The following is a 26860-nucleotide window of genomic DNA, read 5'->3' as shown; positions in this document are numbered from 1 at the left end:
GCAATAATATTATTAGTCTTTATGTATATTTTGATAAATATTTAGTGGGAAAATGTTTCAATTTATTTGAAGTATTTTTAAAATTTTGTTAGTAAAATTTCTTATTTTGTTAAAATGAAATAAACCGGTACGTCAGTTGTTTACAAATGTTGCATTCGGCCTGCATGCAATTTGAGCTTGAGGTGACTGGCCTAGAGCACACTTTCAATTAAATTTTTGCATTATTATTGCATCTAAGGTGGACACCATCTGCTAACTTTATCATCATTCGATGATGTACGCTTTCTTTTATTTTTGTGTACTTAAACTAAAGTTATTTAATGGTTATTTAAACATTTTTATAATTATTTGGAAAAAATGTTAGCATAAAAATCTAATATTTAACGTCAATATATTTGAATTATAAAATACGTCCAATCTTACAGTACCAAACTTTAGATTTCAGATTAAAAAACAAATTTGATTTTTGTTTCCCTTTGCTATATTAGTATTATTGTTTATGTAGGTTGTATTGTTAAGTCAAATAGAAAATTTATTTATTTTTTAATACAGTTTTTCATTTTGTTATAAAAAAATTCTGGCCCGTGAGCTATTTTTAGATCGTACATTCCAGTCCGCATTCAAAATTGGACGTCTCTAGGTACCGTTGTTTTATCACAATGCGAGAAACATACATACATTTATGCAAATTCTTCATTGTTTAATGTTTTTAAAATATAATACAGGTCTATGAATTTGAGATTCCTGATTAATTCTTAAATACCATCGTTCAAAAATAATTGACCTGCTTTTTGTTTTTCAAAGTAAATCATTGATCTTGATCTTAGTGCTCACATGCATTTCGGTTAACACTAGTGCTTGGACATTCTTTTTGAATGCAATCATCTCCTTGCATCATAATGATATCAAGATCAAATATATCGTTGGTCAGCGTTTCTATGAGCCATGCTGACATATTCAGATTTTCAGTATCTTGGAAAAGAACATTAAAATCTTTTAAATTTCGCAAAGCGGTTTGTATATAACCCTATATCTTTCGATAAAATTTCGCGCTCCCCTATTTTTTTTTTTTTTTTGTGTTTGTGTGTGCGTGTTCATGCGTTTTCTTTTTTATAATGCATTTTTTGCATAAAAATTCATATATTTTTTAAAAAATGTTACTCAGTTTTAAACTATATTAAATAAGTTTAATGTTTCCCCCCTTATTTTATGTGGCTTTTTCCTTACTATGTGATACAGCTTTACTTTAATAAGCAATTGATTATCAATTTTGTTAATAAATATTTTTGTAATCAATGGGATCTTAATCATGGCAATCCACTGCTGGTGCATATCCGGCTATCGACCCCTTAATTATCAACCATTAACTTTCTTTTACATTTCGTCGACCCGTATGGGGTCAGTACCGACCCCATTGTTAACCTCTGATCTAAGACGACCGCTTCCACAGTAGACTGAAAGCATCTGGAAGCACTGGCGGTCCTTTGAGAAAGCAACCGGGATAGTGATTAGTGACTCTGACTGCCGTGCCTAAGGGCCCGGTTCAAATCCTGGAGAAGGTCTGGATGTTTGTAAATGTATCGGGTCTGCGCGACATGGGGGCACTCTATGTATGCGGCCAGCCGAAATTCCTCTCGAGAGGTTGGTGGTAGGGAAAGAGGGGGTGGAAGACACTTCGGACCCATTCCCCCGAGTTGCTGTGCCTCAAAATTGGAGGGGGGAGGACTGAGCTAAAGTCGGGCTGTCACCTATATGGTACTCAGAGCTCATGCCAATAACAGGCGCATTTGACTCCTTGTCATGAAGAATGCCGTGGGCTTGCGCTGACCATTGTGAGGCAAGTGAGATTTGTAACGACAGGATTTACTGTCATTCTTTGCATCATTGACTACATTGTTACTAATGCCATGATAAAAAAATTCAAATTGGTCGCGCCGCTCAGATCACTTCCATTTGCTCCTGTATATTGATGTTCTTAGAAATACTGATCGCTTTCAGATTTGATCACGAGAGGAGTGTTCCATGTATAGGAAGAGTAAATAGATGAAAATTTACATTAGTACAATATACATTATTGGAAAAAAATTGAGTTAACATAATTATTAATGCCCTGAATATTTTGTACGACTATTAATGCGAGCATTTTATTTTGAGTATTTAAATGGTATATAGTCTAAAAGTATTTAAATGATATACTAAGAATTTTAAGCTTCTGCCTTCATTGTAGCGGTTTTTCTTAACAGGCCGATGAAATAGAAGATGTGCATCGACCGATGACCTCCCATCCTACTGAGAACTCCCTCCTTCGGACTTAAAACACAAACAATCCATGGTACCTCTTCGAAGTCAAAATGAGGTAAACGACGAAGCTATTCCTCCGAAAATATGACCTCGGTCACCATAGCAACGATCCGAGACGCAGTGGATGGTTACCATGGCAACCGATGAGGTCGGACACCCCGCGAAGGCAGCCCGCTTCCCCGTCCCCCTTTCCGTACGCCAAGCGGTTGTTGCCCCAGGTGTGGGGAAATTGATCCAATGTCTTGGGAGGGAGGGATTTTATTCCCTTTTCTGAGGGAAAAAAAAAGAGAATCAGCCCCGAGTGATAATCGGGGTTGTCAAAGCGAGAGTTTTGTCATTGCAGAAAAACGTGTTATGGATTTTGATTGGATTATCGCAGTCACGCGAGTTGAATGAGGATGATTTACGCATCACGCAGCGATAATTAATTAATATTTAAACGGTTTTGTTATTCATAACTGCGAGTTATTAGTGAAAATTGGCTCAAAATTTGCAAGAAGGGATAAATAAAGTAGGATAGGGTTCTGAAGTTTGTCGTTAGGGGTAATAAGATAGGCCTCTTGGCCAGTGCAAAAATTTTGTTCGGTCTGAAACTTGATGGTTTAAGATGGTAGATAGCTTAAGATTAGTTAGCGATACCTGTGCTAAATAGTAATTACTACTGTTGTAATTTTAATCAGCATGTTCCAAAAGTAATTCATGTCAAAAGTAGAGTACTTCATGCCTTTTGATCTCAAAGGATAACTAATTTATTTTCCTGCGTCTGGTATTTATTTAATTATTCTTTTCAAAAATTCTAAATTTTTTATTCTTTTTTTTTTAAATTTCTGAATTAAATTTTCTAGCCCAAAAGGCTATTAATCTCGAAACATAATTTTGTGTTGTTTCAACTTTATTCGACTCTGCTACCATTCGGAAAAGTGTAACATTTTGGAAGAATGGATTTTTTTTCATAATGAATCTGTCTATGATTAATTTATGTTAATTAACTAATGTTAATTAATGTTAACTAATGTTACTATAAATGCATATTCATCTAACACCCTACAAAAATTCTTCGCTATTCCACCTGGGGCATCTCTATGGATAATCCCTACTTTATCTACCTCTATGGATAATCCTTACTAACCTACATTGATTAAACATATTACTAAACTTTAATAGCGCCATTTTGGACGATTGTTAAAATTTGAACCCTTTGAGTTTTTTTTAAATTCTTTTATTTATTTTCCCTTCCTATTTAAGTTTTAATTCATCTAATTTTATTATTACTATTAGTTTTTATTTGATTTATTATTTATTTTGAAATTCGGAAAGAGCGCAGCCGTTTACGGATGAATAAACTTCGTTCAGCAGCTTATGTTGTTCTGATTTTTTATTTTATTTTATTTTTTGTTTAAATTATTTTATGATTAAAAATTTTCATTTTTAATCATAGACGCATTTCTTTTCAATTTGATCGCCTGTCCACATCTTAGTTTTTACATTATTTTAGTCACACCGATTAAAATCAACTGTTTCTCAGAAATCCAAATCCTTCGCAAATTAGCAACAAAATATGCGCACTTGTACTGATTCCGCCAGGGTTCTGTCCTGAGATTTTCCGCGTATTAAGCGAATGTGATAACCACTATACCACGTATATACAGCCTAACGTGGAAAAAGGCAGACTACACTAACAAGGTTATTACGGTAGCCACTAAAACTGGAGAGAGAATTAAAAGAGCTGAAAAATTTCTTTTTGGCATTCACTTTAGCCGTGCCACGATATCTGTCACAGGTTATTAGTAGGAGCAGATGGGGTTATCGGAAATTCGGAGGCATCCATCGCTATACGCATGCTTTATCACTAAAGATGCTGGCAAGAGTGGCTGGCAATAATCATGCACTAAAATGGCTGGCACTAATGATGCTGAATCTTTATATAAGTCGACGTTAGTTCACCAAGATAGAAGCCATCATAAGAGTACCGGCACCTTGACGAAAGGTGCTTTCTCCGAGTTGTAAATTGAACTTCATAATTGTACCGGCACGTTTATGCTGAGATTTCATCAAGTCTCCGAATAAAGATGCTCTGCAGCACTTGCACGAAAGTTGCTTTCTTCAAGTCATAAACTGAACTTAATAATGGCACTAACTTCATAAGGGTCCTGGCACTGTCTTAAGCACAATGGCCCACTTAAACGTACGGCACCTTTATGATAAATATTTAGCCAAGAAGAAGCCTTTATGAAGATACGACACTTTGATGGAAGTTGCTTTCTCCAAGTTATAAATTGAACTTCACAAGAGGGAAGGCACCTTAGTTCACGCCAGGGCATCATTGGCAAAACAGCGACACACTTGTGCAAATGTGCCAGCACCTCTAACATGGAAATTTTGCCATATAAGTAAAGAAAGAGATCGTAAAAAATTATGAAAATGGCATGCATCCTGCGGGACGGCTACTGCATATACCGTATGCCGAGAATGACGGTATCTACGGCTATGAAAAACAAAGACGTCATTAAATCACCATTTCAGTACAGTACATTTCCCACAATTGCATTTGTATTTTAGTATTAAATATCGTTATAATAATAGAAATAGCACATTTTGGAAGAAAGGATTAATTATTTTCTCTTTATTTGTTATTCAAAAATTTCGTGTGGTACACGTCCAAACGGATCTAGAACTGCTTTATGTCGTACAACCGAGTTATTACTGTACATTAAATCTTTCACAGTTCCTCATCGAGTGAACCAAAATCACTGTAACCGTGGGTAGTCGTCTTTAAAATGTTTTCAGTGTACTTTTCTCAGAAATTTTCATCACCTTCAGAAGCGGTTACCTGAGGAAAGGAGTCACTTACAGGAGGTTCACTATTGGGCTTGCATTTTAATATGTTTCTTAAATAAAATTCTGAAGAATTTAAAATTATCATTCGTAGCTTAATTTTTTTGTAAAACGAGTGACCTTATCCACAACGTCAGATATTAGCTTATTTGGAAATGTTTTTTTTTTTTTTTTCTACCGTATCTCTGACTGCGTTCCCGATTTAATTACAGTGGTGGCCAAAATTGTGGACACTTTTAGAAATTTTTATGTTTTTGAATTTTGTATGCTTATAGAAAATGTTACGTTTCAGAAAATGCAAACTTGTATATATCATTTTAAAGAGAATTTATTACTGAATTTAATACAAAACACAAAATTCAATTATTTGCAATACAAAAAAGTTATATGTACTTTAATATAAATAAAAAACACAGTTATGAAGTGGTTTGTGATGTCTAGCTTTCTTGGCCAATCACTGTTCTTGTTCTGAGAACCAATCAAATGTTAGTAATTGCCAGTAGAAGCTGACATCATGTTTACACTTGAAACAATTCATTATTTTGCTTCTGTAGAAGGAGGACCTGTTTCTTATACACTGAGATTACAAGTAGGAATTTTTGTAAAAATTTTTAATATTTAGTCCAGAAGCAATGACATCAAATAAAAGAGTAGATTGGACACCTAGAAAGAGATGTAATATTATTGTGTTACGAGAAAGTGGTCTTTCCAATGCTGAAATTGCAAGAAAGGTGGGTGGTTCAGTGACTACATCTGGAGTCCGAAAAGAAGGAAAAGGCCGAAAAAGGTGCACTACATCTATTGATGTGGAAGAATAAAAAGACTATGTCTCCAAGATAGAAAAATGTCATCAGCGGCCATCAGAAGTGATCTGAATGATGCTGGTGTTTTTGTCAGTTCAAGAACAATCAGGAGAAGATTAACAGATGTTGGACTGAGAGGTAGAATTCCACGAAAAAAGCCTTATCTTAATTTTCAGCAACGAAAAAAAAAGACTACAATGGGCAAAGGAACACATTAATTGGACAGATGATCAGTGGTCACAAGTTATATGGAGTGATGAAACTAAGATATCGTTATTCGGTAGTGATGGGCGAAAATATGTAAGACGTAGAATAGGAGAAGAGCTACATCCTGACTGCATTCAAGCAACTGTGAAGAACCCAGTTAGTGTCATGATTTGGTCATGCATATCAGCAGATGGTATTGGTCGCCTTCATGTCATCGATGGGACAATGAATGCCAGAAAATACATTGACACTATTCTAGAACCAAAATTTCTACCTTCCATCAGAGATCTCTTTCCCAACAATGCTTCGTTTATTTTTTAGCAGGATTCTGCTCCTTGCCACACGACCAAAATATCGAAAGAGTGGTTTCGTACAGAGAACATTAAATTGTTGTCATGGCCAGGAAACAGTCCTGACCTCAATCCTATCAAAAATTTGTGCCACCGTTTGAAAACTCTTGTCCGAATGAGGCGCCCATTAAATAAAAGGGAACTAATTGAGGCTATAATTGTTTCCTGGCATCATGTAATAACGAAAGAAGAGCTTAAAACTCTTGTCAGTTCAATGAAACGTCGATGCGAAGCTGTAATCAAAAATAAAGGGTACCCTACTAAGTACTGATAACTCACTGCAATCATCACTATCTAATGTATATCGATAACTATTATCGTTTAACTTCTTTTGTATTGCAAATAATTGAATTTTGTGTTTTGTATTGAATTCAGTAATAAATTCTCTTTAAAATGATATATACAAGTTTGCATTTTCTGAAACGTAACGTTTTCTGTAAGCATTCAAAGTTCAAAAACGTAAAAATTTCCAAAAGTGTTCACAATTTTGGCCACCACTGTAGATTGTGAAATTTCTTTAGCAATAATTTAAGTCTTTTCTTATCTGACAGTCATTGGATTTCTTTTTGTTTTGACTATAATTTAATTTCATTTCTCTTTGACGATAATTTGACTTTTTTTAAACTAAAATCTGATTTTTTTTTCCTTTTCTTTCTTTCTTTCATTTTATTAAATCGTTTCAGTCTCCCCCTTCGTCTTCTAGAAATTCCTTTTTGTTTTTATTTAACGATAATCTAATTCCTATCATCTTTGACTATACTTTAATTTCTTTTTCATTTGACAATAATTTGATTTTTCCTTTGAAGATAATTTGCTTCTTTTTTAAAGATAATCTCATATCTATGATTGCAAAGTTATAAATCTGAATCCTTTTTTTCCCGTTGATTTATTAGTTTGACTTTTTTTATTTAATGATAATTTGCTTCTTCTTGTCTAATTTACTTCCCTTTTCTTTGACGATGATTTGATTCTTTTTCTTGTGACGGTAATCTGATTCCTTTTTTTCACTAAAATCTTATTTTATTGTTTTTTCCCTTTCCTTTTCTTTTAATTCTCTCACTCTTTTTCTTCCCTCATTTTTTTATTTAACTATAATTTGATTCCTCTAGTCATTGGTTGTGTCTCAATTCCCTTTTCATTTGACAATTGTTTCATTGATGATAATTTGATTCTTTTTCCAAAGTTTTTTATTTATTTTTTGTGAGGGGTAGTAGCTATTTTTCGGCTTTCGCCACTACTAGACCCAGAGGTGGTGGTCATTTTATTATGGAAGCACCTACAGAGGTTCCATACCTTCTCTCGGATTTGAACCCAGGCTCTTCGGTATTGTAGTCGCCTCCCTTCACCACTATACCACCTGGGCAGCCTGCTTTTAAGATAATCTAATATGTTTTTTCTTTGATTATAAAACTATAAATGTGATTCCTTTTTTTAATTACAATTTGACTTTTTTTTTGTCTGATGATGATTTGATTCTTCTTATCTGCCCGTTATATTGATTATAATTTAAATCCTTCTTTCTTTGACGATTATTTAATTTATTTTATCTATGACGATAATCTGACTCCCCTTCCTATTTTTTTTATCAAAAAATTTCAAAGTCAAAAAATCAAAAAATATCAAAGTTTTCTCTCTTTTATTCTTCTTTTTTTCTTTCCCCTCTGTCCCCCTTTTTTTTCTTCCATAAATTCGGCCTTTTTTATTGAAAGATAATTTCATTCCTCTCATCTTTGTCTATAATTTAATTCTTTTTCCTTTGACAATAATTTAATTTCTCTTTTTTCTTTGATGATAATTTAATTCTGCTTTAAAGATAATCTAATTTCTTTTTTCTTTGACTGTAAAATTACACATTTGCTTCCCTTATTTTTAATTATAATTTGTCTAGTTTATATTTTTTCATGATTTCATTTTTCTTAACTTTTATTGTATAGTAATTTAATTTTTTTTTCTTCGACAGTTATTTGATTCCTTTTTCCCATGATGATAATTTAATTCCTATTTATTAAAATTATAACTGATTTCTTTTTTATTTGACTGCAAATCTATCCCACCTCCAGTTTTTTTTTTTTTTTCCAACAATTTTACTTTTGATGCTCAGGGTTGCGTTATTTACTCGTGGTTTTAACCAACGCCGCGTAGTAACCGAAGCCGCGGTATATCTAGTAGCGATTGTAACAGAGAAATAGTGTTCGTAATTTTAGAAATATTGGTGCTTTAAAAAACGAAGACTACTCTACCGTAGGTAAATATGTAATCACTTTGCAAATTTACTTCGATGTTTCCTCTTTCTTAAAGAAGGAAGCAGAAATATTTTGAAATTATTGAAGCGGGAAAAGAAGCATGCACTAAGGAAACGGGTTTTTTTTTCCCCTCCTACATTTTTTTAAAAAAGAATATATATTTCTTTGTCAGAAACCATCCAATTTTACGGCGATGAGGCAGTGCTCTTTTGGGGGAAAATATGTTGATTATTTTTTCGTTTTCCCGGGAAAAGGGAAACGAAATGTGGTGAAAGTGCAACGCAGGCAATTTGTGTTACAGGTCTCCTAACAGCTGCATCAAAATATACGAGAAAAAGTTTTGTTTCGTTTTTTCTTACGTCTGGATTTATGGGCAAAGTGATTAGTTCTATATGTAAATTTTTTCTGTAAATATCAAAGCTAGGATTGCAATTTAAACGATGCTAAAATTGAAATATTGTTTTTAGCAATCATTTCCTGTAAGATCGATTATAATGATGCTTTTGCATATAATGTAAAATTACCGTGGAAGCTGAATCGACAAAACGTTGAAATCAGTTTCGGTAAATGACAGATACTGGATTTTAAAGGCTTTAAAAGAAATAAAGAACGAATTTAAAATACAAGTATCCCTTCTATAACACAGTAGACAAGTACCTAGAAAATAGTGCGTTGTGTGAAACCCTGTTGTACGAGATTAACAACCACAGCATATTCCAGTGTATAACGAGCACTTTTAGTACAAAAAATAAGATCGAAATTTACGGGTGCCCGTTATATGCCGGATATAAAAGTGATACATTTAAAAATAAGGGAAAAAAAGAGCATGCAGATATTAGATTTCTACAGGTACCTAAATGCTGTTTGTTTAAAAGAAATGACACAACTTAAAAATTTTCATTATCGGATCAATTCTCATTATCGGATAATTTCCTTTGCGTATTGTGCTTTCATTCATTCAGACAAAACATCTGACTCCTAATTCCGCGAAAAATCGGGTCAGAAGTGCATTCTTACTCGAAATTATGTCTATCATTTCTTGAAACCCGAGAATAACATTCTTGTGTGCATTTGCATTGAATACCACCCACCACCTTTGCAAAACTATTTATTGCCTCAAGCATTCACCCCAAACATATTGTTCCGATTATCGCTTGTCAATTTAGTATCAGCCAATTCAGTCTGGGAAAAATCTTCGAATGAATGACTTTAAACGCACATGTATCTCTCTGTTTTTTTTTTTTTTTTTTTTTTTTTTTTTTTTCCCTGAAAGAACACGGTGCGCGTTATACGGCGAATATACCTTAAAAAAAAAAAAAAAAAAAAAAAAAAAAAAAATTGAAATGACAGGTGCGCGTTATACACCGGTGCGCATTATACGCCGGAATATACGGTAACATAAAATAGAGGGATCTGTTCCGAAGACTTAAAAACAAGCTATTTTTCTTAATGAGTTTCACAATTGTCTCATTCACATTTAGATTTTTTGCAATGTTATATGCCTTTTCTCCTTTTAACAAATGATTCATTATTTGTATTTTCATCTTTAAAGATATAAATTTTCTTTTAGAAGTGTTTTTCTTTCTGTCAGAAGTATTTTTTCAGACATCGTTCGAAGCTGAAATATAGTTTTGCGATAATTACTGCCGAAAAACAACAAAGCTGATAAGTAACACATATTAAAAAAAGTTTTTCTAAAAAGTTACATCCAAAATCACAATTACACAAGTCATACAATCTATCAACTGAATGCTTAGAACACAAGATGCATTGTGTAAATGATGAGCACGACTAAGTTTCAAAAGAATTTTGACGTGGAAGACTGTGGGTGTTCCAGGAATTTATTTTATTTTTTGTCTTTAAATATACAGGTTGTTTTTGTGTACTACACAAGACGGAATAATACGTAACATAATACTGTAAATATTTAGAATAAAAATCGTGGGATGCCATGAATTTAGTAACAGTTGCAGGTGAATTCTTAATAACGGTACACGGGAAACGCCTGGAAACCTTACAGATTTCCAGATTTTTGCTTGAAATGTTATATTAAGTCTTTATGTACGCAGAACAAATTTTTCATGTAAAATTCCAAAGCATATACATGTAAAAGTTACGGATATTCTCTTTGTAACATCAAAGTAGCTAAGCATGCAAAATGTATATTTCCTAACAAAGGATATATCTGTGAAAGTTACACTTGTTTATAGAATTGACTTACTATTAACACGCATTATTTCAAAAACTGTAAAATTAAGTAGACAAGCAATCATAAATTGGCACAGATTTTAAATAAAACTCTGATTTTAAAGGGGAATTAACACAGGTTCTTGTTTTCAAAACCGAAAAGGTTTTGATTTTTTATTTATTTATTTATTTATTTTTAAATATATATATATATACGTGAGGAAGAGAGATCTGCATCAATTCTTTCTCGAAATCGATAAAGTTGAACTCAGCAACCTTTCGTAGCAACCTTTACAATACGATGACCACTTTCGAAATTGACCGGCATACATTTGAAAACGTAATAAATAATTATTGGTATTAGTGATTATCTCTCTAACACGACCCCTCCACATAAGTCATCTGAAATTGCCAATGAGCGTCTCAGAAAAGATTCGCTAAATTTAAAATCTACGTCAAGCTAAATGTTCTCTCTCTCTCTCTCTTTTTTTTTTTTTTTTTTTAAGGCCAAAAGGGGCTATTAGGTTCAAAATGGGGTTTTGCGTTGGTTCACTATAAACGGTATATTATTTTTCGAATTGTTAATAGCAAATATTATGGCGTTTTTAATGAAATTAAACAATGAAGAATCTGCATGTATGCATGTATGTTACTCGCACTGCAGAAAAACGACAGTACCTGGAGCCATCAAATTCTAAATAGCGTAGTCCTCCACCGAAACATGTTCACCTGGAAGCCCGAATTTTTTTCCTTATTTACTTTATATTGTGTAAAACTTCAGTGAATTTTTCATTAACAAACTCAACGATATGAAAGCGAGTAGTGGCAACACTATTTTAAATAAAACATTTTTATCTCCAGCGCGAGAAACTGTTGTCATTCAGAAAAATGTCAAGATATTTATCTTTCAATTCTAATTAAAAGCTGGGCTTTCTAAAAACAATGTGCTGCCGCTTTTATCTTCTACGCACCAGAGTGTTGCCATTCAATAAAGCCTAAGGCACTTTTAAATTTAATATGGAAAATGACTAAAAAATAAATTAATCGATTTAAAACATAAATAGTTCACATTTCTTGAATATATATTTTACAGCTCTTGATACACACAGTTCTTGAATACACAGTTCTTGAATATATATTTTGTTATTTTTAATCTGATTGATTTCGGTAAACATGTAAGAATTCATGAGATGCCAAGTTAGAAATATTCAGCATTTTTAGGAAAAGGCACTAGCTGGACGCATTAAAATCATTGCATAGTTTTTCTTTTTTATAAATGTTTTAGGCTGTTGGCCGTGCTCGAGGCTAGTTTTTAAAGAAATAATGTAACGAATATAAAAATATGTATGACAACTTCCTAACATTCTATCCGGAATTCTAAAGATACGCTGTTTTTAAATATTTTGTGGTTTTGCTGTTGAACTGAATTTTATGTGCGGAAGGTGCTAAGAACGTGACACTTAATAAATAAACACATGAAACTTAATAATAAAAAGACAAAAAAAAAAAAAAAAAAAAAAAAAAAAAAAAAAAAATTAGACATCTTACTAACAAAACTGAATATTGAATGATGAACTCAGAGAAGCCTGGGGGGGATATATAAAAATGTATGCCAACATTTAACACTGGATCGGGAATTCTAAACAAATGCTGTTAAGCAGCTTTAAAAATTTTGTGATTTTGATGTATTTGGCGTAAGTATAAGGAAATCGATCCTTAATAATAAAGCTAAAAAGAGAAACTAATAATAATAATATGTGAGCAGGAGTGAGTGCAAGAGCACTCTGGTAGACTGCGAGCTGAGGGAGAGCGAAAAAAAAAACAAAAACAAAAAAAAAATTAACAAACCCGTTTGCGCAAAAGTTAAAATCGAAAAACATTCAGATTTTTTTAAAAAAAACTTATTTTTCATTTTATATGGATTATGCCTTTTCCATTTCTCGAAATCTATTAGACACACGCATGTTAGAAATATTATGTTGACTGCCACGTTTATTTATACGAAAGCTTACCTGTAGCTTAGCTATTCGTTTGCGCATATGCCTTTCCATGTAAAATTATTTTTTAACGTAGAATTTTCTCTAATTTTAAACCTTACGATGAAGGTTCCATAACGGAATATTTTAAAATTCGAGAAATAATATTTGGTTCTGATTGGGAAGGGGAACTGAACACTTTATCAAAGATTTCCCTAAACCTTTAAAAATAGCTTTATTTATTATTACAATTAACACTGCTGAGAAATAATGCTTGAAATTAACAAAAACGATACCTATACCCGCCAGGGCTCGAACCTGGGACCTTCCGCGTGTTAGGCGGATGTGATAACCACTACACCACGGGTACACGAGCAAAGTGAGGAAACTTTGATTAAGTACTAAAAAGTGTCACAACTTAATAATAAACTAGAACGGTTAACAAGAGTATTCCCTTGGTTATCCAGTTGACCGACTTTCGCGTTAAATTGCGACGTCTAGCGGAATATTTTGGAGGCATTTCGTTTGCCTGCAGAGCCTTTCTTGCGGATTTCATTTTCTCAGTTTTATGAGATTGTGAAAACGGCAAAATTATGAAACTGAGCAAGAAATATTAACATATCGAATGAATTTCATATTGAAAGAGAAAAATAAAAAGCGGCGTTAACAAATGAAATAAATAAAACATCAATTTTAGATATAAATCGCTCACCTTTTTCGTTTCCTAGTTGCTTGCATACATGCTTGGTTTGTTAATCTGTAACAGACACATTAAATTTGAAAGTTAAATATCTGACGCTTTACTAAATGGTAACATACTGGTGCGGGAATGATAAAAGTGTTTTATTTCGGGCACTGGCAACACATTTCTTTTAGATAGCCGAGGTTGTTGATTAAAAACTGAAAGATAAATATCTTACATTTTCCTGGATGGCAACACTCTCTCGCCTTGGAAATAAAAATGTTTTCTTTCGAATAATGTTACTGTTCTCTTTCAGATTTCAGAGTCTATTAATCAAAAATTCAATTCGTATAAAATAGGAAATAAATGGAAAATAAATTCAAAATTCGGGTTTAGAAGTGCCCATGTTTGGGTGGAGGAGCAAGTGGGTTCAAAATTTGGTAGCTCTAATTGTCTTCTTTTTTCCGCAATGGGAGGAACACAGAAACCTATATACAGATTCTTTAGTATTTAATAGTAGAGGTAATAAAATATCTAAAACTCATTATTATCACTAGGCTAGTTTGCTTCTGGTTTTTAAATTCATGGTCCTGCTTTAACTATTAATTTAGTAGTAGGTTTCCGTAGGTATTGTGAAATTGTGATAAAATAAAGTAAATTTACAAAAATATTTACCAGTACATTTTTTAGCGGATAAAGAATATAATTTTACATCCCCAGACTTATCCCAAGGTGACGAGTGGCAGAAAATGTAATTTTGAATTTGTAATTTGCAGATACTGTAAAACCAATGTGACACTTTCAGTTTTTATAAATTTTTAATTTTATTGTGGTTATTTACGGTAAGTAAACAAGTTCTTAATATGTATAAATATTAGTTTATATATAAAAATGTATAGATTAAAGAAAACAAACAATTAAAATTTAAAATTCAAAATGTGTCGCTTGCCGCTATTTAAATCTTTCGTTTAACTGACATAATTACAGATTTTGCAGTTGGATTTTATTTATGAAGCAAAAGCAGACAAAGCAGTTTATTCATTTAAAAATTAATTGATTAATTAAATCAATATTTTATTCAATAATAAATAAAATAATAATAAACTTAATAAAATTATAAAAATAATAATAAATAAATCACCGAAAAATTAAAATCTGAAAGGGTTCAAAGTTTTAACGTTAGCCCAGAAAGGCTGTTTTAAAGTTTAATATGGTTTATCATTACAGATTACCTATAGAGATAGCCCACGTGGAATAGCGAAACATTTTATAGGATATTAGATTTATTTAAGCTCACATGAGAACGTTATATAACTTCTGCGTATTTAAAAAGTGAAAAAATATGTAATGTAGTTCTATATACACCTTTAATGTTTTTAATTAGATATATCACGAATTAGATGTATTTTTAATTCAATCAATCTGATCGGAAAAAAAAGAGAAAAAAAAAAAAATCTTAAATGTCTCAGATTTTAAATTACGTCCAAATGGGCGTTTTTTTTTTTTTTTTTTTTTTTTTAACGTTTTGTGTGTTAGCTTTATTTATTAAATATCATATTCTACGTACTCAAACTATAAAATTCATTTCAACAGCAATAGCGCAAATTACAAGGGGTGATCAAATGAAAACGTACGAAACGACACGGTAGGTACAAATGTAGAATTTATTCAAAATATACACCATAGGCCTGAGGACAATGATCCCACTGATGAACAAGCCGCAGGATTCCTTGTTCCCAGAATTTCTGTGGCCGTGACGAGACCCAGTCCTTCACAGCGTCCTTGAGTACGTCGTCCGAATTGAAGCGCTTCCCTTTCAAGTGTTTCTTCAGTGGACTAAACACATGGAAATCGCAGGGCGACATGTCCGGACTGTAGGGCGGATGGTCTAACGTCTCCCACCCACTTGAACTTGGCCAGTTCCATGTGTGTGACTGTAGAGACGTGTGGACGCGCGTTATCATGGAGCAGAACCACACCCTCCATGAGCAGCCTCGTTTTTTTGTTCTTGATGGGCCTGCGTAGGCGTCGTAGTGTCTCACAGTACACATCGGAGTTAATGGATTTTCTGTGCTCGAGGAATTCCACAAGTAGAGGACCTTGAACGTCGAAAAAGACGGTGAGCAACACCTTGCCTGCTGACGGCACGGCTTTGAAATTTTTAGGGGGAGGTGACGACGCATGCTTCCACTGCATGCTGTCCCGCTTTGTCTCTGGCTCGTAGTGATGGCACCAGGTCTCATCACCTGTGACGATCTGCTCCATGAAAGCGGGGTCTTCCTGATACCGAAACAGATGTTGCAGTGCTAGCAGCACACGCAGTTCCTTTTGCTGGTCGGTGAGCTACTTCGGAACCCAAGCGGCACACACCTTCCGATATCGCAACCTGTCGTGAACAATTGCCCACACGGTTCCATAGCTGACATTCACCTTCACCGCCAACATTCGCAATGTGACATGCCGATCACTTCTCACTAGGTCGTCTACCTTGTCGATGAGATCGCTCGTGATGACAGTGTCTGCCTGGCCTGGTCTCGGGTCATCACCCACACTCTCACGGCCTGCAAGAAAACGGGCACTCCATTACCTGACAGACTTGTCAGAGACAAATTTCTCCTCGTAAACTGTCACCATCCGGCGATGAATAACTGCCGGTTTCTCACTTTCCGCTGTCAGAAATCGGATAACACGTCGCTGCTCCTCAGTCGTCGAATTTTGCAACGCGAACGTCATCCTGTCCTCATACGGACTGCCGCATCATTTGGACGCCGCTTTTGATAAGAGCCTCTGCTCTCTCCTGCGCATGCGGGCGCCCGCGCATGCTCCGATCCCAGTGAGAGACTCCAATCACATCCCGAGATGTCTCGCTACATTCTCCCATGGCGGAATATGCAAATATTTAACTGTTACGTTTTTACGGCGTTTCGTACCTTTTCATTTGATCACCCCTTATAATTTAAAAATTAGCATGATACACAGTCTCGCTGGGCGCTGGAGATAAAAAGGTTTTTTTATTTTCGTACAGTATGGCCATTGCTTGCTTTGAAATCGTTTAGTTTTTTAACCAAAAATTCGTTGAAATGTTACAAAATCTTAAATCGATAATAAAACAAATTTAAATTCAAATTAGGGTTTCCACATGCCCATAGTCTATGGAAGATTACGTTATTCGATGACTCTAGGTACCGTTGTTTTATCACAATGCGAGAAACATACAAACATTTATGCAGATTCTTCATTACTTAATTTCTTTAAATATAAGACAGGGCAATAATATATGATGGCAACGATTTGAAAAGTGATACAGGCTTTTAAAGTTTTCAATGCAAAATGCCAAAACGAAATTAATAATCCGTCAGGGTAAATTGCCCCATTGGACTTAAAAAAAAAAAAGTTTTTAATTAAATAGATTATGCATTTTTTAAATAAATCAGATTAAAATTAAAATATTAATATTTTTAAGAACTGCATCTCTTGCTTTTAAATAGTATAGTTTGTTTATTAATAATTGACCGATTAAATATGAAAGAATAATGTCTTATGGTTCAGCTTAGAATTCCATGTGATCTAATGGTTATCATTTTTCGCATTCACGCAGGCAGTCCGGTTTCAATTCCCAGCATGGGAATGTTTTCCTGTTTAGTCAAAGTTTGAAAAATGCTTCCACTTTATACTGGAAATAGGGTCATGTCCCGATGTCCCAGAAAACGAAAAGGCTTCTTCAAGACGGGGAAATAAGTTTAAATAAAGTGCAGCAAAAAATGCGTGTAATTTAATAGGCCAGTACATAGACACGTGGTGTCCACGTCAGATTTTTTTTTACTAATTTTATCGTCGGAAAGTCAAGAGCGGGAAGTTTTGCGAAGCATTTGATTTCCGAAGGATGCGATTATAATAAAAGAATAACAAGTAAAAAATATTCGTTGGTAAACTATAGGTAAGTATCATAATATTTTTCTTTCGAAGAAACATACTTTCCAGTAAGAATACATAGTAATATTAAAATTACAGTATATAATGAGATATTTTCATTCCTACTTTTCTTATCTTGAATCCCGCCTGTTACTACTGTCTCTGCTTCTCCGTAGATCTCAAATCAAGCATGAAGAATCACAGAAAGTGACTGTAGAACCGACTCGGCGAAATCGTAGACTGAATGTCAATTCGTGCTGGCTTCACTATGATGGGTTGATTTTTATACAGGGCTGGCATAAAGTTGACCTTTGCAGATAGTTTGCTAGCGTGCTTTAGTGAAACGAAAACAGTCATTTCGCAGAAAGTCCAGTTTACAATTTAGGAGAGATCATTCTCTGAATGCATTGACAAAAAGGAAAACTACGCTAATACTTTTAAATTTTTTGTATTGTCATGACATAACTGGTCACGTCGAGAGTCATGAACTCTCTCAAGGAGACGATTTTTGAGAAAGTAGATAAACACCAGTATTTAACTTTATTTTCTAAGATAACACTCTTCATAGCAGACCAAATCATCTGAAATTGATAATGATCCATTTAAAATATTCACAAATTTTTGTATTAACCTGTAAAGAGAATATTGTTACGAATTTGGTATTTAAAAAGCTAATGTTAGTTTAATTATAAATTAAATGGTTTTATTTCTCGCGCAGTGCAGCGCGTGACGAATATTAAAAGAAAGCTAAGCCGGAAAATTGAAAATACAAGAGCGCGTGCATTAAATAAATAAATATCTCTTTTTGATTTCGAGAAAGTACTGGAAAATTCTAGCGCGTGATTTTAAAATCTTATAAAAGGAGGAAAACATCTCAGTTTGTAGTAGTTGCTTAGTTTGTTGTTGTTTAGAAAACTGCTGTTGTTGATTATAGCGAATTCGCGGATTAGCGTTCTTTAGCTGTTTTGAATTACGTTCTATTGTACATTTGAGTAGTTAAAAGATAACTACTGTGAGATATTGTAATACTGCATGATAATTTGAGAAAATTTAAGCATTTTTGTTGTGATAATAAAAAGTTTTGTTCATTTTTCATCGGACTTGTGCATTCACTTCATAACGAACCCGTACGCACGCAACAATTTTTGGTGTCAGAAGTGGGATTTGAATGCCAATAATAAGAGCGATGGAAGAGCAATTAAGGCATTTAATATCAGCCTTTGCCTCATTTAAAGAAGAAATGAAATTGGGCCAGGAATCCGTTAAGGACGAAATGAAAGCCGTTCAAGCTGGTCAAGAAGAAATGAAAAGAGAAATTACCTGCATAATAGAAAATAAATTTGAAGCTATGGAAGGCAGAATTGACACAGTTGAAAATAAAGTTGGACAAATTGAAGAAAAAGTTTTTTCTGTAAAAGATCAAATTGAAGAAAGAGTTTCTTCGGTGAAAGAAGAAATAGAAGAAAGAGTTTCTTCTGTAAAAGAACATATAGAAGGAAGAGTTTGTGCCGTCCAACACCAAATCGAACAACAAATTGATGATAGGGTTTCTGCAGTAGCCAAAGAAGTGGATATTTTAAAGAAATTCGTAGCGACGGCAGGGAACAATAGTGATGGTTTTAAATTTTTACCCATGCCTGCTCGTCCCTCTCTGAAGTTATCCACTTATGATGGGAAGACCTCCTGGCAAGTGTATAAAACACAATTTTCTATAGTGGCGGATGCGAATGGATGGGATTCCCAAACTAAGGCCTGTCATCTCGCCGCTTCGCTGAGAGCAGACACAGCGGATATCCTGCAGACGCTTCCTGAAAACCAAAGACTTGACTTCGAAGCTCTATCCGGCGCATTGGAGCTGCGCTTTGGCAAGAAATGTTTAAAAGACTACAGCAGGCTTCAATTAAAATCCCGTCAACAGAAGCCCACCGAATCACTCCAGGAAATCGCCACGGATGTTGAAAGGCTGTCCCACCTCGCCTTTACGGAGTGCCCGAGAGAAACGAGGGAAATCCTGTCGCTGCAATATTTCGTCGATGGCATCCGGGACCCTGAAATACAGAAAGCACTGCGAATGGCGGATGTTAAAGATTTGACAAGCGCTTTAGCGTACGCCATGAAATTCGAGGCAGCCCAGCAAGCCACTCGTCGAGACCGCCACCCAGTCAGAGCTGCTCAAGTCCGGGAGCCAGGGAATAAAGTCACCGTTCGCCTAGACGATTTAACTAGACAACTGAACGCCTTCAGACGGAATATTGGTGAGAAGAAACCGACTGTTAAGTGCTGGAACTGCGGTGCTGAAGGACACATACGACGAAACTGCAGAATACCCCAGGGTACGGATGTTAAGACCGCTCCTAAAAAACAGCAGGGAAACTAATTAGTGGCCATCTCGTGGGGCGGAGGTTGCCAGATAATGAAAAGCCCCAGTTTAAAGCGTTTCAGATTTCTGCAGTGAAGGGCGGCAGTAATGGACATTTTATAATAGGACATATTAATGGAGTTCCTTGCAATATGACGATAGATACAGGAGCTAACGTTACCATCATCCGAAAAGATTTGGCTCAACAACTGGGAAACAAACTTATCTGGACGCCGCCCTGCGTTACCCTCCAGACTGTGTCCGGTGAGAAGATCGACATCGATGGAAAAATAAACGTTAATATCACGTTTGGAAGTGCCGCTTACCATCACACGGCATATGTAGCAGAGATCACTGATTCTTGCATACTCGGATTGGACTTTCTAAGGAAATACAATTTTTCCTTGGACTTTAAAAATAACGAATTGCGTTCTACATCTGAGGACATAGCCCTATTCGGAATTAATGATGGAGTGAAATCTATCCACAAAATTATAGCTCAAGATGATATCACAATTCCCGCAAGAACCGAGTTTTTACTTCCTGGATCCATAGCCGAAAATAGAAATTTCCGCTACGGCATCATAGAAAATCCCGATAACTGTAATAGCCCAAAAGGAGTACTAGTAGCCTCAACACTCGTCGACCTATCCAGAACGGTTATCCCGGTGAGAGTCGCCAATGTAACTGAGAAGGCGAGAGTTATTAAGAAAGGTGAAGTGGTTGCAACATGTACTCCAGTAACCACCGTTGATAGAAAGAGTAACATCCAAGAATCCGTGTCTTCAGAAAGCATTACATCAGAGTTACTTCAGAATGCGCAATTAAACGATGAAGAGAAGAATGCTGCCGATCGCGTTATTAAAGATCTTCAAGTTGTTTTTTCCCGCTCGTCTTCTGACGTGGGTCAAACTAGTTTGACACACCATAGAATAGATACCGGCGATCATCCCCCCATCAAGCAACATCCAAGGCGTCTGCAGTTTGCTAAACAGGAAGAGGTGCGAACACTGTTAAAAGATATGGAAGAAGGCGATGTCATCGCGCCTTCAACAAGTCCATGGGCATCTCCCATCGTTCTCGTCAGAAAGAAAGACGGCTCAACAAGATTTTGCGTTGACTATCGCCGGTTGAATGAGGTTACGAAGAAAGACAGTTACCCTCTTCCTAGAATTGACGACATTCTAGACACTCTTTCTGGAAGCAAGTGGTTCTCAACGCTTGATTTAAAGAGTGGGTATTGGCAGGTAGAAATACACCCTCATGACCGAGAAAAGACGGCATTTACTACGGGACAAGGGCTTTGGCAATTCAAGGTGATGCCGTTTGGACTGTGTAATGCGCCGGCAACATTCGAACGCCTCATGGAGACTGTTTTGAAAGGACTTTCCTATGAATCCTGTTTGATATACCTGGACGATATCATCATCGTCGGAAAGAGTTTTGAAGAGCATCTACAAAATCTTAGAAAGGTGCTTCAGAAACTGAAAGAAGTCAATCTAAAGCTGAGTCCCGCTAAATGCAAATTGTTCCGAAAGGAAGTGACTTACCCTGGGACATGTCATCTCTGCAGAAGGTGTGCACACGGATCCTGAAAAGGTATCAGCGGTTAAATCCTGGAAACGTCCCGAAAATGTCCATCAGCTGAGAAGCTTCCTAGGGCTTTGCACCTACTATAGGAGATTCGTGAAGGACTTTTCTTCCATCGCAAGACCCCTTCACAAGCTGACAGAGAGCAACCAAAAGTTCTTGTGGACAAAAGAATGCGACGATGCATTTAACAACTTAAAGGAGGCTTTAACATCTGCTCCAATCATGACGTATCCTCAGCACGACCGACCATTTATTCTCGACACCGACGCAAGCAATGAAAGTGTCGGTGCTGTTTTGTCCTAAGAAATAGACGGCCAAGAACGTGTAGTGGCGTACTGGAGCAAGTGCCTGTCTAAACCGGAGAGGAATTATTGTGTCATCAGGAAAGAGTTGCTCGCCATAGTCAAAGCTGTAGAACAGTTCCATCACTATCTATACGGCAGAAAATTCCTGCTCCGCACCGATCATGCATCATTGACCTGGCTTTTAAATTTCAAGAATCCTGAGGGTCAAATAGCCAGGTGGATACAGAGACTCCAAGAATATGACATCACTATCCGTCATCGTAAGGGATCATCACACGGAAACGCCGACGCCCTGTCTAGAAGACCTTGCCAAGAAAACTGTCGATATTGTTCCAGGGTGGAAGCGAAATACGAGCTGCTGACTCCGGTCGCAAGACAAATTACAACATCAACATCGGCTGATCGAGAACCGTGGAGTGATGATGAAGTCAGGAAAGACCAGCTGGAAGACCGTGACATTAAACCCATAATTGATTTAATGGAGTCATCAAAAAGAAAACCTACCTGGCAGGACATTTCTATTTGTAGTTCTACAACAAAACAATATTGGGCACTCTGGGATTCACTTCACATTCGAAACGGCGTCTTATATCGGAAATTCGAATCGGATGATGGGAAGACGTTCCGATGGCAGCTGATACTTCCAAGATCTCGCATTCCTGATGTCCTTAAAGAACTACATAACAGCCCTACGGGAGGTCACTTTGGAATAATGAAGACCTTACAGAGAGTTCGTGAGCGCTTTTACTGGAATAATGCAAAGAATGACGTGCAAAAATGGTGCCGATCTTGCGATGCCTGTGCAGGTCGGAAAGGACCTAAGAGACGCAGCCGAGGCAAGCTGCAACGTTACAACGTAGGGGCGCCTTTTGAACGAATCGCCTTTGACATCCTGGGACCTCTGCCACGAACTGCTGATGGCAACAAATACATACTCGTTGTCGTTGATTACTTCACCAAGTGGCCTGAAGCTTATCCTATTCCTGATCAAGAGGCTGTCACAGTAGCTGAGGTAATGATACAGCACTGGATTTCCAGGTTCGGAGTGCCTCTTCAGTTACATTCCGATCAGGGAAGGAATTTTACCTCGGTAGTAATCAAAGAACTATGCAAACTACTCGGCATTGACAAGACCCAAACGACGCCATTACATCCCCAGTCGGACGGCATGGTAGAGAGGTTCAATCGAACCATCCTTAATAACCTCTCATTAGTGGTTTCCAGAAACCAGCAGGACTGGGACAAGAAATTATCGCTGTTTTTACTGGCTTACCGCAGTGCTGTCCACGAGACTACCGGCTATTCTCCATCACAGATGCTATTCGGTCGTGACCTTCGTCTGCCTTGTGATCTATTGTTTGGCCGCCCTCCAGATGCTCCTTCATCGTCTGAGGAATATATTCAAGATCTCCAGGCCCGGTTTGAAGTGATGCACAACTTTGCACGAGAGCGAGTCAACTTAGCGACGGAGAAGATGAAGACCCGATACGACACAAGAGCTACTGAACATCAATTCCACGAAGGAGACAAGGTGTGGTTGTGGAATCCGACTCGACGGAAAGGACTTTGTCCGAAATTACAGTCACCTTGGGATGGGCCCGTACACAGTTCTAAACAGGCTGAATGACGTCGTGTTTCGGATTCGTAAGTCTTCGAACTCTAAACCTAAAGTCGTTCATTACGACAGGTTAGCTCATTACTATGGCCATAGTACGTAATGTAAATAATTGTAAATAGTATCAGACCATGGTCTTTTTTTTTTAAATGTGTATTTGATTTGATTTGTATTTAGTATTTGATTTGCATTTAGTATTTGATTTGTATTTAGTGTTTGTTTTGTATTTAGTATTTGATAGCATTTGATTTGTTTAAGTTAGTTATTGCATTTATTGTTCATGTTGTTTGATATTGTAATGTAATGTTTATGCCACAGTTGTAAGTTTAGCTTCCTGTCCAGGGATTGTACTGCCCGGGACGTGCAGTCCTTGGGAAGGGGGCAGTGTTACGAATTTGGTATTTAAAAAGCTAATGTTAGTTTAATTATAAATTAAATGGTTTTATTTCTCGCGCAGTGCAGCGCGTGACGAATATTAAAAGAAAGCTAAGCCGGAAAATTGAAAATACAAGAGCGCGTGCATTAAATAAATAAATATCTCTTTTTGATTTCGAGAAAGTACTGGAAAATTCTAGCGTGTGATTTTAAAATCTTATAAAAGGAGGAAAACATCTCAGTTTGTAGTAGTTGCTTAGTTTGTTGTTGTTTAGAAAACTGCTGTTGTTGATTATAGCGAATTCGCGGATTAGCGTTCTTTAGCTGTTTTGAATTACGTTCTATTGTACATTTGAGTAGTTAAAAGATAACTACTGTGAGATATTGTAATACTGCATGATAATTTGAGAAAATTTAAGCATTTTTGTTGTGATAATAAAAAGTTTTGTTCATTTTTCATCGGACTTGTGCATTCACTTCATAACGAACCCGTACGCACGCAACAATATTGTTATGATTACTTACGACTGCCGTTAATGCTTAAAAAAGATGAAATTTCCCTCGGTTATTGTCTTTAAACAACATAATTCCAAACATTGTACTATCGAATCCCACAATAGCGAAACCCGTTTTAACGAAAACCTGGATATAACGAACGGAGCTTTTGATTCCGTCCAGTTTCCTACATCTTTATCATTATTTTATACTGCTAGTATATACAGATATAGCGAACTATATGGGTATCGTCTTTGTATTTTTTCAGAATTTTTGCAAGTTTTAACGAAAATATTACTATACTATAAAATCATCAACGTTTAGAATGTATATATTCCACAATCAGCTTCCCTTTTCTCAGTGTTCTAAATAAAAACTATATGCGAAACATTTGTGACGCCCATTCTATGAAAGTAAGGAAGTCTTAGGACATCCTATGGCGTTTTTTGTATGCGAATTTTGGACCATTAAACCAAGAACATAAGTAACTTCTTTGATTTCTTTAGAATTCTTTGACTGAATTGTCGGCTCAGGCAAAACAATTATTGTTTGCAGTTTGGGTTCCCGCGCTACAGCACTACCCCTGTGTAATCTTGGTGACCGATTTTCGAACACATAACAGTCTGATAATTGTAACAGAGTTCGTAGTTGCGAAGATACGGCATAAACAAAGACTAGAATCCTAAGGGTGACACATAAGAGTTCGTAATAATGTTGGGAACACACACACGAACAAACGCTAGCCGATCGATTCCATTAGCTAGCCTGGGGTGCCGCCTATGAGGCGACCTACGTGGAAGGGTAAGTGCGCAACCAAAGAAATGCCTTTTGCAACCAAAGTGGAGTTTAAGAGTTTTCATACATTTCATACAATCGATATAACATACAAATAACATTAGAATATAATTAAGTAATTACATACTTTTTAATTATTATTATATGACATAGACACATACACAAACATTAGAAATATATAAAAGTTGGCCAAGAGCTAGGGAAGATGCCTAAGCACCGTTACGGGTCTTTTTCTATTTACATTGCTTGTACAGTCATAATACAGAATAGGTATTGTGGGATTCTGAACTGCATGGATTTTATCAAAGAAATCCCCAGCTATCTTGGCTATGTAAATATGAAATTCAGGTATTTTGAATTCACGGTAAATTGCCGAATTTCTGATAAACCAACGATAATTTAACGCTTCACGAAGTATAACATTTTGTACAACTTGAATTCTTTTAATAGAGATAATGGATGTACAACCACAGACGGGACAGGCATAAGTGAGCATGGGGCGCAAAATAGCCTTGTAAATCAGTAATTTATTATCTACGGATAGATCGCTGTTCCGAGCAATTAAAGGGGCAAGTATACGTTTACGTACTCGGAACTTGGATAGAATATGTGTAATGTGATGGGACCATGTGAGCAAGTCGTCTAAAATAACGTCTAAATATCGGGTCTGCTTAGTCCTGGGTATAGGAGTTCCGAACATTTGAAGTTGGGTATTTCTGTCTATATCTTTCTTCTTCCTTGTGAAGAGGATAACGTCTGATTTCTGCACGTTGATGGCAATCTTCCAGGCGGTAAGCCAGGATTCCAGTGCTTGTATGTGGCTTTGTAATGATTGTATGACTGAGCTAAAAGATGCATTTTGTGAGAGAATCGCAGTATCATCTACATAAAGTGCAGGAGTGGTGTGCGGTGTCTGTGGGATGTCGTACGTGTTGAGATTGAATAATAGGGGCCCAAGAAAAGACCCCTGTGGAACCCCAGTTTGGATGTGTCTAGGAGTTGATAATGTTTTATTTGCACGAACGACAAAGTGTCGATCTAAAAGGTAAGAGCGAATGATGGTTGTGATGTATCCTGGTATTCCCAGGGTGATGTGTTTGTGGAGTAAGCTCTCCAGCCAAACACGGTCAAAGACCTTGGCCATATCGAGAAACAGGACGGCGGTGATGGCTTTGTCCTGGTAACCTTTTGAGATAATCTCTGTAACTCGGTACAGCTGGTGTACGGTAGAGTGCTTCCTCCTGAAGCCGTGCTGTTCGTCAATAAGTAGTTTATTTTCTTCAACATACTTCAGAAGCCTTTCCAAGATAATACGCTCCGCCACTTTGCTCATCGTCGGGAGTAGGCTGACGGGCCGGTAAGAAACCGGGTCTGTCGGAGATTTGTCAGGCTTCAGGATTGGAGAGATTACCGCAGTTTTCCATGCAGCAGGATAATGTTCGAGTTTCAGCATACAATTTAAGATTTTCGTCAGCTTGAGCAGCATGCGTAATCCCATATTCCTTAGCGTCTTATTTGAGACTTAGTCTATGCCAGGGCTCTTCTTGACTTTCAGTTTCTCAATGTGGTCTAAGTAGTTGGACAATGTTTGTGAGACAGGTGTTTCAGTGGGAAGGTGTGATATATTGTTGGTGCAGAACTGAGTAGTATAGTGATCGGCCAGCGACTCAGCTTTCTCAGCCTCTATGTAAGCGATTCCGTTGTGGCCATTAAGGAGCGGAATGATGGTGTAGCATCTTTTAAGTTTGGAGGTTACCTTCCAAACAGAATTATCTTCTCCAGAGAGGGAGGAGAGATAGGTAGCCCAGTCTTTGTCATTGTGTTGCT

The 26860-nt window shown here is 36.3% G+C and overlaps 1 long non-coding RNA gene and 1 other non-coding gene across 2 annotated transcripts in view; one reads left to right on the top strand and one right to left on the bottom strand.

The window, feature by feature from the left end:
- Window positions 1-26860, top strand: part of LOC118194657 (uncharacterized) — a 96990-nt gene that overhangs the window by 36366 nt on the left and 33764 nt on the right. The window lies entirely within an intron of this gene.
- TRNAV-AAC (transfer RNA valine (anticodon AAC)) lies at window positions 13200-13272 on the bottom strand. Its single transcript has one exon. It is a non-coding gene; the product is annotated as a tRNA-Val (tRNA).

The sequence above is a fragment of the Stegodyphus dumicola genome, chromosome 6 (assembly GCF_044657685.1).
Source record: "Stegodyphus dumicola isolate Sdum_Otavi_A_Nest chromosome 6, ASM4465768v1".
In the NCBI taxonomy this organism is placed as follows: Eukaryota; Metazoa; Arthropoda; class Arachnida; order Araneae; family Eresidae; genus Stegodyphus; species Stegodyphus dumicola.
The sequence above is the reverse complement of the archived record's forward strand: the minus strand, read 5'-3'. Positions and strand labels throughout refer to the sequence as shown.